Source organism: Podarcis muralis, chromosome 10, assembly GCF_964188315.1.
Source record: "Podarcis muralis chromosome 10, rPodMur119.hap1.1, whole genome shotgun sequence".
NCBI classification, from domain to species: domain Eukaryota; kingdom Metazoa; phylum Chordata; class Lepidosauria; order Squamata; family Lacertidae; genus Podarcis; species Podarcis muralis.
In genome coordinates this window covers 30,712,431-30,726,034 of record NC_135664.1, presented here as the reverse complement: position 1 = coordinate 30,726,034, position 13,604 = coordinate 30,712,431, and positions in this window count along the sequence as shown.

Sequence of the window (13,604 nt, the reverse complement as noted above, 5' to 3'; positions counted from 1 at the left end):
TGGACAGATGGGATTAGAGAAGAATGAGCTTTACCGCACACATCCCTCCGTTGCTTACATCTTCTACCGCTGACTTTTGAAGTGCTTTATGAGGAAGTCAAATCTCTTGTGCCAAGAGCTATTTTGGAAATATCAACTAAAATTTAGAAACCCATGTTAACTAATGCCACCCACTGACCCAGTGGGGTTTTAACACTTTCAAACAAACCTGGAACGTATCACTCTGCATGAAGGATGAAGGAATTCCTAAAATACTTTTGTTATTTAACAGGTTGAGGGGACCACAGCTGTTCAAATGCAAAAAGTTCCACTGGGTATGTCCTGGAGTGTGGCCACTGACAGTAAAAATTATTCACACTGATGTAGACATACAGAAGAAGTTATTTTTCTGCCGTAGCCTTGTTTGTATTGCTTTAGTTGTTTAGCGGTATCTGGTCTGCAGGAACTTTGCAACGTTATCCTTTGACTGGGGAAGACCAGCATCCAATCACTCATTCAGTCCCTCTGGAGTCCATTTTTAGTCTCTTGCAACCAATCAGCTGTAAGCTTGCATGCAAGGATGTATCCAATGAGCAATCACCAGGGGCAGCCCAGCCTGTTTTGTCACCTGAGGCAAAATGGGAAGGTGCCGCCTCCCCGGAAGCCTAGCTTACCTTCTGTAGTGCTAACATTAGCTATGCAAAGGTGGAGATAAACATGATGAACAACCATCATTTTAATATCATGTTCATCCTTGCAATCCTTTTTGATATTTATCTTCATAACCACCATAAAAATTCCCAAAGTATTATCAAGTACTATTTCTCTTAAACTTGAGATCCTGTGTATGCTTATTTGGGCATAAATTCCATTCAACTCATTGAGATATACTTCCAAGAAAACGTCTATTAGATTGAACTGTGTTAACTGGTGGGAAATTCTGTTTTTCCATCTTTAAGTCCTGCACCCCAGAACAAAATGAGATTTGAATTGGATGCCAAATATCTTGTGTAAAATGAAGGATGGAACTGATTTTACCTCTGTTCGCCACAATGATTCATTTTGTCTTCTGGTTCCCAGGAAGAAATTATGTCTGAAAAACAAGGTTTTGCAGGAAAGAGCCAAAATAAATTAGAGAGGCTTAATGAGCTCAATCTGATCAATGAATGAAATAAAAGCAATTTGATTAAGTACCATCATATAAGAAGATAGCTGTAGGCACTAAAGGGCTTTTAAATGTAGATTTTTTTTATTTTTTTAAGTGCCTGGAAACTTCCTGCTGAAAAATATGTACAAGTTCATCCAGAGTAATTTATCACTCAAAAGGCCACCAATCCAGATTCCCTTATGGTACTTCCAAATACTATACAAGAATGTGTATATTAGGCAAAATTACATACAAAAAATGTGTGTTAGGAGAAAATTGTCCTAAAATGCTGATACATTTATATGAGGACTTAAAAAAAATTGCTAAGTGATGTGGCAATGCAAATACAGTGGTACCTTGGGTTAAGTACTTAATTCGTTCTGGAGGTCCATTCTTAACCTGAAACTGTTCTTAACCTGAAGCACCCTTTTAGCTAATGGGGCCTCCCACTGGAGCACGATTTCTGTTCTTATCCTGAAGCAAAGTTCTTAACCTGAAGCACTATTTCTGGGTTAACAGAGTCTATAACCTGAAGCGTATGTAACCCGAGGTACCACTGTAACTGAATTTAAGGCAGGAAAAATAAGAAACTGAGACAAACCAAAACTGACAGATTTCCCCATCCCTAATTGCTCATTCCTAGGGGTTTGTTAAACTTTGAGTGAAAGCTTATTTTTTCTGAGCAATTTTTAAACATACTTTAATTTTTATTTTTGGTGGGGAGGTGGGAGCAGCGATTGGTTGTACAATGCTTTGAGTTTTTGGAAAAGTGGAATTAAAGTATTTATTATTATTAATCAATGAATACCCCACACCCCAGAGGGAGTATGGTTCCACCCCCCTCCCCGGACGTGTCAGTGCTGAAATGACCCCCTATTGATTCCCTCTCTGCTTCATCCACAAGCAACAAATTAGGGCAAATGAAGTGCCTTCACTAATGGCAGCTATAGCAAAAGGATCTGAAGAACTCCTCTTGAAGTGGTCCTTTTGGCCTGAAAATGGCCTTGTGCACATCCACTTATGCTCTCTGAATCAGGAAATCCAGCTGTTCCTGCATAGCTATGACCATAGGATAAAAGCCAGTGGCCCAGTGGCTTAATGCCTAATTGCCCAAGCAAAAGCTGTTCTTGTTTGTTCACTTTTAAATAATTAGATTAAGATTTAAGCTATTCATTTAAGCTTTCTAATTAAATGTTGGGTAACTTGCCCAATTTTCAGGGGTGGGAGAGTGTATGAGCAGAATAGGGAATAATACTGAGCCTTATCAATCATCATGCTCAAAAGGGAAATGTACTTTCAACTCTTGCCAAAGCTTTTATGTCTAATTTGAAATTAAAAAAGGACACATAAATAATATTACCTGTCTCCCATTATCCAGTATGTTGGCACGAGCCTGGACAATTAATTACTAGGGAACTTCACTAGCTCTGAAAGCCCCCGTTTAGCCACATATTGATTTCTTGCAGTTGCTCTCTCTAGATAAGATCTCAAACCCCAGCACCTATGGAAACAATAGTATTATTATGGATTTGCAGGGGGCAAGGATCCTCCAACATTCCTGGGTGCCAGGTTCTCCCAATACTTCCTGAAATTAGTAAATGTGGGGATTTAGCAATGCCCCCAAAGATAAGACAAACCAGCTCTTTCAGTTGATTGGCTGAGAGAGGTGCCATTGAAAAACAAAACAGGTGATGTCAGTGTCATTACGCTGACAAAAGGTGGGACGTTCACTGTCAGAAAAGAAGGGGGTGGAGTCTCTACCCCAGCTGTGTGTTACTTAACAAAAGACAACAGCAGAGTTGGGAGGGGGCAGTTGCCAGGGTTACAGGGGGTGTGATGTCACGACCGGGGGAGGGGGGAATGCCCTTTGTGCACAAGGCTTGGGTTGTTGGAGGTTGGGAAGAAGAAGAAGAAGAAGAAGAAGAAGAAGAAGAAGAAGAAGAAGAAGAAGAAGGCTGAGGGCAGATGCCATGTAGGCTGACGGATTGACAAGTTGTGTAGAGGAGACATAAAGATGGTGTTTTGGCTGCTTTTGAATCCAATGCTGTGCGGCTGTGGGGAGTAAGGTCCTCTTGGGATGTGATGCTCAGAACCCTCTCTCCATCCAGACTCAGGTGTAAATATGTGTAAATAATCCATATTTCATAAAAGCACTACAGTCCCTAAACAAACTCTGGTTAAGTGCCAAGTCCACTGGAAATCTCACACTGCATGGCAGATATTAACAATAGGTTACTTACGTTCACCAGTGTGCATGGAAATTACCCTTAAGAAAAGTCCACCTTGTCAGGAGCTTTGAAGGAAAAAAAGTCACTTTGAAAAGAATATGTGAAAATATATACAACAAGCAGTCCCTAAAGACCCCCACCACCAAGAAACATTCCACGCATATGCAGTGTAAATAATACAGGTGTGCATAATAGTTTAGGGTTGATTGCATCAGTTACCGTAGGTGTCTTCTATTCTCCACCTTAACAGATGGTCCCGTGTTGTAATGGTAGATGATTTAATCTAGACTTGTTCAGGCTTATTCTGATTTGTGACCAAGTCACTTCAGTACCACTATTGGTATAATCATATTAGGGTTGTTAAGCCACCTTAATGGTGCTGTTTCAAAAGTGCGTTATTGAGTGAGCTTTGCTTAAAGGTGGCTGCTGTATGTTATGTACTCATAACATTCCATCTATGCATTTGCAATGAAAATAGATATGTGAGATTGAAGTCCCAATAGAACAGGCAGTGCCATTTTCCTGCTGTCGTTTGAAGGCACTTCCCTTCCCATACCTGTTCTACAAGATTGGTGGGGGTGGGGGGTGAAATCAAATGAAGTCTACTTATAGTTGAGCAATTCAGTAACTGGACAGATTATCGGAGCTGTCAGTTCCACTCATATCTGTATTCTCTGGATGGCCGATGGCCCAGCTATCTTGCAGAGTGGATGTTTTTGCTATACCATGCAATACTAATGGAACTAGTTTTTCTCATAATGGGAAAACTTGAGAGACTGAGATGAAACTCATCTTCTACAGATGATAAATACCAGTTCCAGTATTCAGTACAGTGGTACCTCGGGTTGCAGACACTTCAGGTTACAGATGCTTCAGGTTACAGACTCCACTAACCCAGAAATAGTACCTTGGGTTAAGAACTTTGCTTCAGGATGAGAACAGAAATCATGTGGCGGCGGCAGGAGGCCCCATTAGCTAAAGTGGTTAAGAACAGTTTCAGGTTAAGAACGGACCTCCAGAACGAATTACCAGTAAGTTCTTAACCCGAGGTACCATGTATTCTGATAGCTACTCTGCAAGTGAGACCTGATAATGCAGTGTGTACTCTGTTGTGAGGAGACTTGTACGCCTATTCAGTTGAATGTGCCTGCAAGGCCCCTTCAGACCTTCCTGCTCAATGCAGGCAGGGAAGGGGACACTGGAGATGGGGGCAGCATGTTTGTACCCATGCCCCCCCCCCACTCTTTATGCCTTCAGGTGCTATTTGAATGCCTTATTTGAACCTTTAATGTAATTGTCACAGTCTGTATGTTCATTTCCTTCTAACCTCCCTGTTTACATCTTCAGGTAGCTGCAGAAGAGGACCAGGCCATGTTATAGACTGAGGACCGGTCTATAGAGGACTGGACCCATAGAGGACCTGGTATTAGATGTGACAGCAAAACAAAACCTGTTAGGTTCAAAGATGGCATTGCCCTGATTACTGGTTACGAAGCGACAAGCAATAGGGCAGGGCTACTGACTCCATGCCTTGTTATGGGTTTCCGAGAAACATCCTGCTGGCTGCAGTTGGAAACAGGATACTGAGCCAGATGGAGCCTTGGTAGGATCCAGAAAGGCTGTTCTTCTGTTTACTGCTCGCCAGCCTTAAATGTCAGTGTCAATAGACTAGTAGCAGGCACACAGGCTATAAAACTAGCCCAGGGAAGAAATGGAATGAAAGAGAAATGTGTAGCATGCCAAACAATGCGCCTTGACACGCACAGCAGTGGCTCCAAAAACATTTGTCCAGCAGACTATTTGTTTTGATATTTTATTGTTTGAAATGGGGGTGGCTTTCATGCTTTAATTGTGACTTTGCGGGTTTTTATTATAAGCCACCTTAAAGACCTGCCTAAAGCCAGAATAATAGAATGTAAACTAGAACAGTCTTTTAAAAAAAAAAAAAAGGTGAAGGAACCAGAGCACTTGTAAGAGAGGATGGGTGTGAATCTAGGCTCCTGGTCCTGCCTACTAAACCTAGTACTATTATTGCAAACCAGTGCACTAATAATAATAATAATAATAATAATAATAATAATAATAATAATAATATATTATTTATACCCCGCCCATCTGGCTGGGTTTCCCCAGCCACTCTGGGCAGCTTCCAACAGAACACTAAAATACAATAACCTATTAAACATTAAAAGCTTCCCTAAACAGGGCTGCCTTCAGATGTCTTCTAAAAGTTTGGTAGTTATTTTTCTTTTTGACATCTGATGGGAGGGCGTTCCACAGGGCGGGTGCCACTACCGAGAAGGCCCTCTGTCTGGTTCCCTATAACTTGGCTCCTCGGTGTCTGGGCAGAACGATGGAGGTGGAGCACTCCTTCAGGTATACTGGACCGAGGCCGTTTAGGGCTTTAAAGGTCAGCACCAACACTTTGAATTGTGCTCGGAAATGTACTGGGAGCCAATGTAGGTCTTTCCACACAGAAAGGGGCTTGTAAACATTATAGCACAGAAGTGGAGAAATTGTTGGGATACCACACTGAGCAAGAGTCATATGTTCATCAGCAATAGGATGAGCCATTAAGATGAACAAGAAAGGAGAGGAAATCACGACCACCCACACTTTGGTACTGTGAAACTGCCGCTAGTTCAAAATAAAGTTGCCTAGCTGTTGGCTGAGTCTGGTTGTTGAGAACCTAGCTTGCCAGTTCTGAAAGAACACTGACCTCCTGTCCAGAGTTAGCACAATTTCAGCAGAGTGGGGTTGGTGAGGCAGCATTTTCATGCAGACTTAAAAAAACCCCACCACTGGAGATGATGTGGAAATGTAGAGAACTGCACTTAAGGAGGGGGAAATGAGAAATGGAGGAATACTGAAATCAACAGATTTCCAGGCGTGAGTCATGGGCTGGGCCAATGAATCGGGACATATTTATTCTTCGTTTCCTTCTGGCCCTCACTCCTCATGTTCACAACGAGGCCTCCTATCACTCCTTGTTACAAAGCACAGTGGACCCTGTACTGTCACTAAAAAGCAACACTGCACCTCATTTTAAATAAAAAGGTCTTTAAAGCGATCACTCTGGCAATGAGGTGCTATACTTAGCATCCTTGAAGAGCATTCTGGAAATACCTCTGTAGATAACCGTGTCCTGCCAGCAATAATGATAATTATACTAGGTAACATAGCATGTCCCCAATTTTCGGAGCTCCCTATTAGATGATCTCACCGAAAGGTCAGAATAAACAACTACTGTACAATCTCAACCTGCTAATGACTTGCGCTGGTCTGACATCAACAGCTACAATTATTTTCGTAGCAAGAGGGGACTTCGCCTTCTGCGTTTGCCTTCTAGCCTCTTAGAATTACCATTTTAAATACCCAAATGTATGTTTGTGGTTCTGAGTTTCCAGGGCAGAGAGCATGACTGAGCTCAAGATTTATCTGTTTGGGATTGTGTGTTGCACTGCTTACTCAGACATGAGCTTAGTGGGGCTTATTTCCTTCTAAGCCTGCCACTTAGGACTGAAGCCTTTCACGTTGCAAAATCTCAAATATTAAAAACCTAGGTCATGATTTGGATCCAAACTAAGCTAGGTGAACTTGACTCCTATTTAAATCAATGGGACTAAGGAGCCACCCTGGTTTCAATGGGACCCAGTTTCAATCTTCAAATGTTGTTGTTTAGTCATTTAGTCGTGTCCGACTCTTCGTGACCCCATGGACCAGAGCACACCAGGCACTCTTGTCTTCCACTGCCTCCCGCAGTTTGGTCAAACTCATGCTGGTAGCTTCGACAACACTATCCAACCATCTCATCCTCTGTCATCCCCTTCTCCTTGTGCCCTCCATCTTTCCCAGCATCAGGGTCTTTTCCAGGGAGTCTTCTCTTCTCATGAGGTGGCCAAAGTATTGGAGCCTCAGCTTCAGGATCTGTCCTTCCAGTGAGCACTCAGGGCTGATTTCCTTCAGAATGGATAGGTTTGACCTTCTTGCAGTCCATGGGAATCTCAAGAGTCTCCTCCAGCACCATAATTCAAAAGCATCAATTCTTCGGCGACCAGCCTTCTTTATGGTCCAGCTCTCACTTCCATACATCATTACTGGGAAAACCATAGCTTTAACTATACGGAACTTTGTTGGCAAGGTGATGTCTCTGCTTTTTAAGATGCTGTCTAGGTTTGTCTTCAAATCTTCAAATAGCACCTGGCTATTAAAATACCCAAGCACTGGTTCTCTTTTTGGTCAGAAGTTGCCTCCTTTGGTCAAAGCTGCAAATAGACCTATCTGAACTCCACACTTTTCTATGCTTCCCACTACATCATTTTATAAAACACTTAGGCTAGTAAATGCTGCATAACTTACAAAACCACAATGTAACTATCTTTAATGAAATAAGAACTAAGCCTGGGAGCGGGTTAAAACAGATTGTTTTGCAGCCGTGGTTTAACTTCCTTATCAATACATTGTGGTACAGGAGGCATGCAATATATTTGGGGAATTATCTGGAAATATTAATCTGGAAGTGGGAGTGAGAGGCTAATCTACAACTCCAATAAACCCAATGGCTCATCATCCATCAATTCTCTATGCAGATTGCCATCAAATACTCTAATAAGTCGAGGGTTTGGGAAATGTGTGCATTGTGTGTTGCATATTGTTATAAGAAAAACTGTTCCCTTTCCCTTATGGGATATTCCAGAGCCTGTATAGAGTCCTTAAGTGGGTTCCCTATCGGTAGGAGAAAATAACAGAGGCCAACCAGAGTATATTGAGAAACAAAGCGGCTAGTAAGCCTGATCTTTATTCCAGGAACTGTTGCAACAGGGTCCCCACTCACCACACGCAGGAGGGAGGAGAACCCCAAACAACGGTGCGCAAGCCCCTATATAGACTTTTGAAATTGCCCACCCTGTAGCCCAAGACCACCCCCCCCAAAAAAAATCATACATTCATCACAGAAGGAGGTGGTCTCCAGCAGAAATTCGAGAGTGTTGCTTCTCTCCTGTCTGCCAGGATACCTGATAATGCCTTACTTGGTTCCTCAGCTTAACAGATACTTGCCAGACTGTATTTGAAAAGGGAGGTGTAAGCTCTTACAGTCAAAAGACAATTTGAAAGCTTTTCCCATTTCCTTCCTCCTTGCAGAGAAAAATTTGCGGTCAATTTGGGAGAGTCAAAATGGCTTCAGGATTGCTCTCCTGTACTATTTCAGACATGCGGTTTATATACTTATGTATGTGTTTGCCTTGTACATTTATTTTATATTTGAGACCTTAGAATTCTTATAACAATATAAAATATAAGCATTCTTGGTAGGGATTTATTCAAAATGCATGTTTATGCTTTTTTGAGTAACATTCAGTTTAAATTCCTTTTCTGTTTCCTGATGCAGAAATGCAGACCTTACAGTATGACCTTCCATCTATTTGATCCTTGCCCTTCTTGGCTTATAACACCTTGCTGAGGCGCCATGACTACCAGGAGGTAGCAAATGCCTCATTAAAAGAGGCCATGTTCCTCGATGTCTTGAAAGGTGTGCGAAACTAAAGAAACCTCCCATAATGTATCATCTGGACACAAATACTTGCTTTTGGAGGATTAGCTCTTCTTTTCTAAGCAGCTGGCGGTGCCTCATATCAGCATATTCCCGGACGATAGGTTGTGGTGAAAAGTGAACGTAATTTTTTTTAAAGGGTAAACTAATTTTACCAGCTGCCCTGGACTCCTCTTGGAGGAAGGGTGAGATACAAATGGAAATAATAACAATAAGAATCACAATGATTCCATTATCTTATTGTTGACTGAATATTATTGCCTTGTAGATAAATTTGTGTGACCCAATGTGACCCCCAAATCCCAAGCCCTCTAGTACTATTAGTCACAAGGATCTCCAATGTGGTGCCCGTGGGAGAACATGGAGGAGGAGGAGTTTGGACTTGATATCCCGCCTTTCACTCCCCTTAAGGAGTCTCAAAGCGGCTAACAATCTCCTTTCCCTTCCTCCCCCACAACAAACACTCTGAGGTGAGTGAGGCTGAGAGTCTTCAGAGAAGTGTGACTAGCCCAAGGTCACCCAGCAGCTGCATGTGGAGGAGCGGGGAAGCAAACCCGGTTCACCAGATTACAAGACTACCGCTCTTAACCACTATACCACACTGGCTCTCTCAGACATGCACTCTCAGACGTCTTTCCTGGCACCCTCAGGGCACCCTCGCCACCCAAACCCATTCACCACTGAAATTAGGCTTGAAAGCTGCAATATAATAGGTTGTGGGGTATGCTTGGTTGCAGTGTGTGTGTGTGTGTGTGTGTGTGTGTGTGTGTATTTTGCCCATAACAGTTTCTCTGTTTGCAAATGTGCCCATAGGCTTAAATCCTACTAATTCAAAGCTAAACTAGACAACTGTTAGATTTCCCCATGTCCTTTTCCTTTTCAAATAACTAGGCACGATCCTCCCCACAATTTGAATGTGGGACACAGCACAGGAATAGGAGACAGTAACAAAATAATGAGTGGAAGAATGATTGACAGTAGGGAATTCTGTCGTAATAGTAAGTGGAGTCAAGAGTGTAGGAAAGGTGGAAAGAGTTGGCTGAGAAGGAGGCCTAGAAGGTTAGATAATTGGAGAAAATTAGACTTTAATCTTAACTCCACTTGCCTGGAAGTTTACCGGATCACGCTGTCATGTCAGAGAGAAGACTTGAAAGGAAAGAACAAGAGGAATCAAAGAGAATGAGGATGGAAATAAGAAGCAGGGAATTAGGATATCTATTAAAGAAGGGAGTTAGGTATGCTGAGGCTGGATGCCGAAATTATTATTTGTTCTTCTTTCCAAATGACTACTTGCTCTAGTTATTTTCCATTAACTATGCATGTGCACTGGTTTTTAAATCCAAAATTGTGTTCTGGTTCGAAGGGTTGTAAGTTAGCAGGATTCCTCCCTGTGTGCTGGCTTTGAATTGCACAGCAAAATAAATAAGATAAGAGTTCTACTGCTCTCTGTATATCAGTAAAGGTAAAGGGACCCCCTGACCATTAGGTCCAGTCGTGGCCGACTCTGGGGTTGCGGCGCTCATCTCGCTTTATTGGCCGAGGGAGCCGGTGTACAGCTTCCGGGTCACGTGGCCAGCATAACTAGGCCGCTTCTGGCGAACCATAGCAGCACACGGAAACGCCGTTTACCTTCCCGCCAGAGCGGTACCTATTTATCTACCTGCACTTTGACGTACTTTCGAACTGCTAGGTTGGCAGGAGCAGGGTCCGAGTAACGGGAGCTCACCCCGTCGCGGGGATTCGAACCGCCGACCTTCTGATCGGCAAGTCCTAGGCTCTGTGGTTTAACCCACAGCGCCACCCGCATCCCCTGTATATCAGTAGGTGGTGGCAACAAACAGCAGGTTATTTTATTGAATAGTAAAGACTCAGTGCTAGTGGATAAGCTGAATGACTTTCCGAATGACCTCTAGGGGCTAAGGCCTAGTAAGGAGACCTTGGGGACATCACAGGGTGGTTTTAACATTTTGCCACAATTCCCCAGTGCAAATTGTATCCTTGAAGCTTCTCTCAGTATGGATGGGAGACCCAAAGGTGCTTGTGTTGTTTTCTTCCCCCAAGTTGTTCCTTTAACAGATGTGAAGCTATGGGGGAAGAAAGTGAAACCATGCCTTCTTATTTACTCGTTCCAAGTCCTGGTGTGTGCAAGTACACCTTTCCCAAGTGCTCTGCGGTAACTCAAGTGTCCTCTATTTTATAGTAGGTAGAGAGCAGAGAAGTCATGGGCTGCATCCTCTTTTTGCATCTGAAAAGCTAATACAGAAACAGATGCAATCTCCGAGTTGTGTCCTGGCAAACTCTATCCACATTTCTAATCAAGTAAAATTTATAACTTCTGGCAAAGTCCCTAAGTTATACATCTCTGAAAAGTAAGCAGCCCTAGCAGGTTAAAATCAAAACCAAGAGTTGGAATAGCCAAAACAAATTTGAATCCTTCTTTTCCTTTTCTCTTCACAGCTGCTTTTTTATGTTAGCAGGGCTTCTGAAACGTGGACTGCTGTTAAATGCATCTTTTATCTTCTGACTTTTACATTTATTGGAACCATGCATTCACTTTTGATGATGTTTTGCCAGCTATTGGCTCCACTCTCCTAAGATTTTTCAAAGGTTTCATTAGTGCTTAAGTTATATGTTTTATTTGACTTTTCGTGTCAAGCTTCTGGAAAAAAAAACCAACCAGCCATAGAGTGAATTAAAATACTCCTTCACAAATTCTTCCACCTATGAATGGAAGATGTTTTTAAACGTTTCATATAGCTTAGATTCTATATATTCTTTTAACATCTATATTCGCCTGTCTCTCAGTATATACATCTTGCTAAATAAACACAGGAACAAAATACTAGCCAAGCTTCATGGTCCTTTGTTTTCTGTGGTTTAATCAGTTTGAACTGCAGTTCTATGAACCTGGAAGTAAATCCAACTAAACTTATGGAACTTACTTTTGAATAGACATGAATAGGATTACATTGTGAATTAGACTTGCCCACCCATCTGTATGGGCAACTAGCTGCCATTTAATCTACAATGGTTGAAAAAGAGCAGTCACTTTCCATACAATTCAGTCTGCTCATTTTGTGTGCATACTGTTTTCCCCAGACCACAGTGGCAGTCAACATGAGCACCATGTGAAATATTGTCTCCTTGGTTCATTTTCGTCCACTGTTGGCGAATGGCGTCATGTTCCTTAGAGTGCATTAGTAAGCGCATAAGATTCTTCTTTGACATTGAAGGAATCCATTCTACCAGCTCTTGCCAATTTCCCATTTCTTCCTCTGCTAACCAGTACAGTAATTTATAATTTGCTTGTAAGTCATTCCTGTTGAACAACTGGGATGGGGTGGGAGTTAACTCTCAGTATACACACATTTGATTGCGTTGCAGATATTTGGGCGTCCTGTTTGTGACTTTTCTGTAATCTATTTTATTACAGGAATTACTAAGGCTCAACACTCCATTTAAAAGTATTTAAGGTAAATGAAACAGCACTCACAATTAAAAAGCATTTGAAATGTGTTTTAATGACCACCGAAATGAAAATGAGCACAGAGACAGCACTGAACAGATGTGTTCAAATAATTAATGTTAATATTGAGATTGACGTGGTATCTTTAAGTCTTGTGTTAAAGTGGATCTGCAGATAATGAAGTAGTCCAATAGGCTTTAAAATCTTAGAAAACTCATTTGAAATATTTGGAATGAGTTCTTGATTGATTGGCTTCTGTGCTAGAAGTGGTGACCAGACTCAAAGTTATTCTCAAAGAAGTAAATTTACCCCCATTCATACTTACCTCCTTTCATTCTAATAAGGGAAAAAGCTTTTCCAGGGTTACATTGTATCACAGGGTCCTTCATTATAAATTACTTTTCTTATTATACAGATTCCAACAAGACATTATTCAAAAAAACCTGCAGACTGGATGAATAATGTGCATTGTGAAGAATTATACTGAACAACACACGTGTTTTTGCACAATTCCTTATTGATACAAACTATTTCCATATATTATAGCTTTTATGTGGCTTACACGACAGCAAATATTTATTTAGAGAATACATCATATTGTTTCAGTTCAATTATATTGAAACAATGCTTAGTAAGTGATATTGACAGATTTCTGAAATCTAGCTAAGGCTAATCAGACTGCTGAAGTGTGGTATAAAATTTGAAGGGTTTTTTTATTTTAAAAAGTTGTGTGTACAATTAGTTCTCAAATAAATACATTGGGGGGGGGGCAGGGGTAGCCACATGCAAATTCTGTAACAGGCTCAGTGGTGTCTCTGGCCAGAAAGCAGATCACAAGAAACAAAACTAGCAAATAATATATTATGATTTTGTACTATGATATACCCATTACATGGGGACTGGGCTGACTTGTTTCAAAGTGGTTTGTTTTAAAAAATACTATGCATCCTATGAATGCTTCCCCCCTAAAAAAATAAGTTAACTTACAGCTACTTTCCCCTGAAAAATAAGAGAGATCTATCAGGTTGGCAGAAGTACAAGAAAATAAACATAAATAAAACTCCAGATCTCAGGGTGCAGAATCTCTTGGGTGGAACTCTGAACAGGTGTTCCCTAGGATAGAGGAGACACTGCAACAGATTGTTTCAGTTCCCATTTGTCTTAATCTACTTGCCATGGTGTTCATACCTAAACGAGTTGCTAGTGTGAAATTGAGTTCCTCTTGTATAAAAT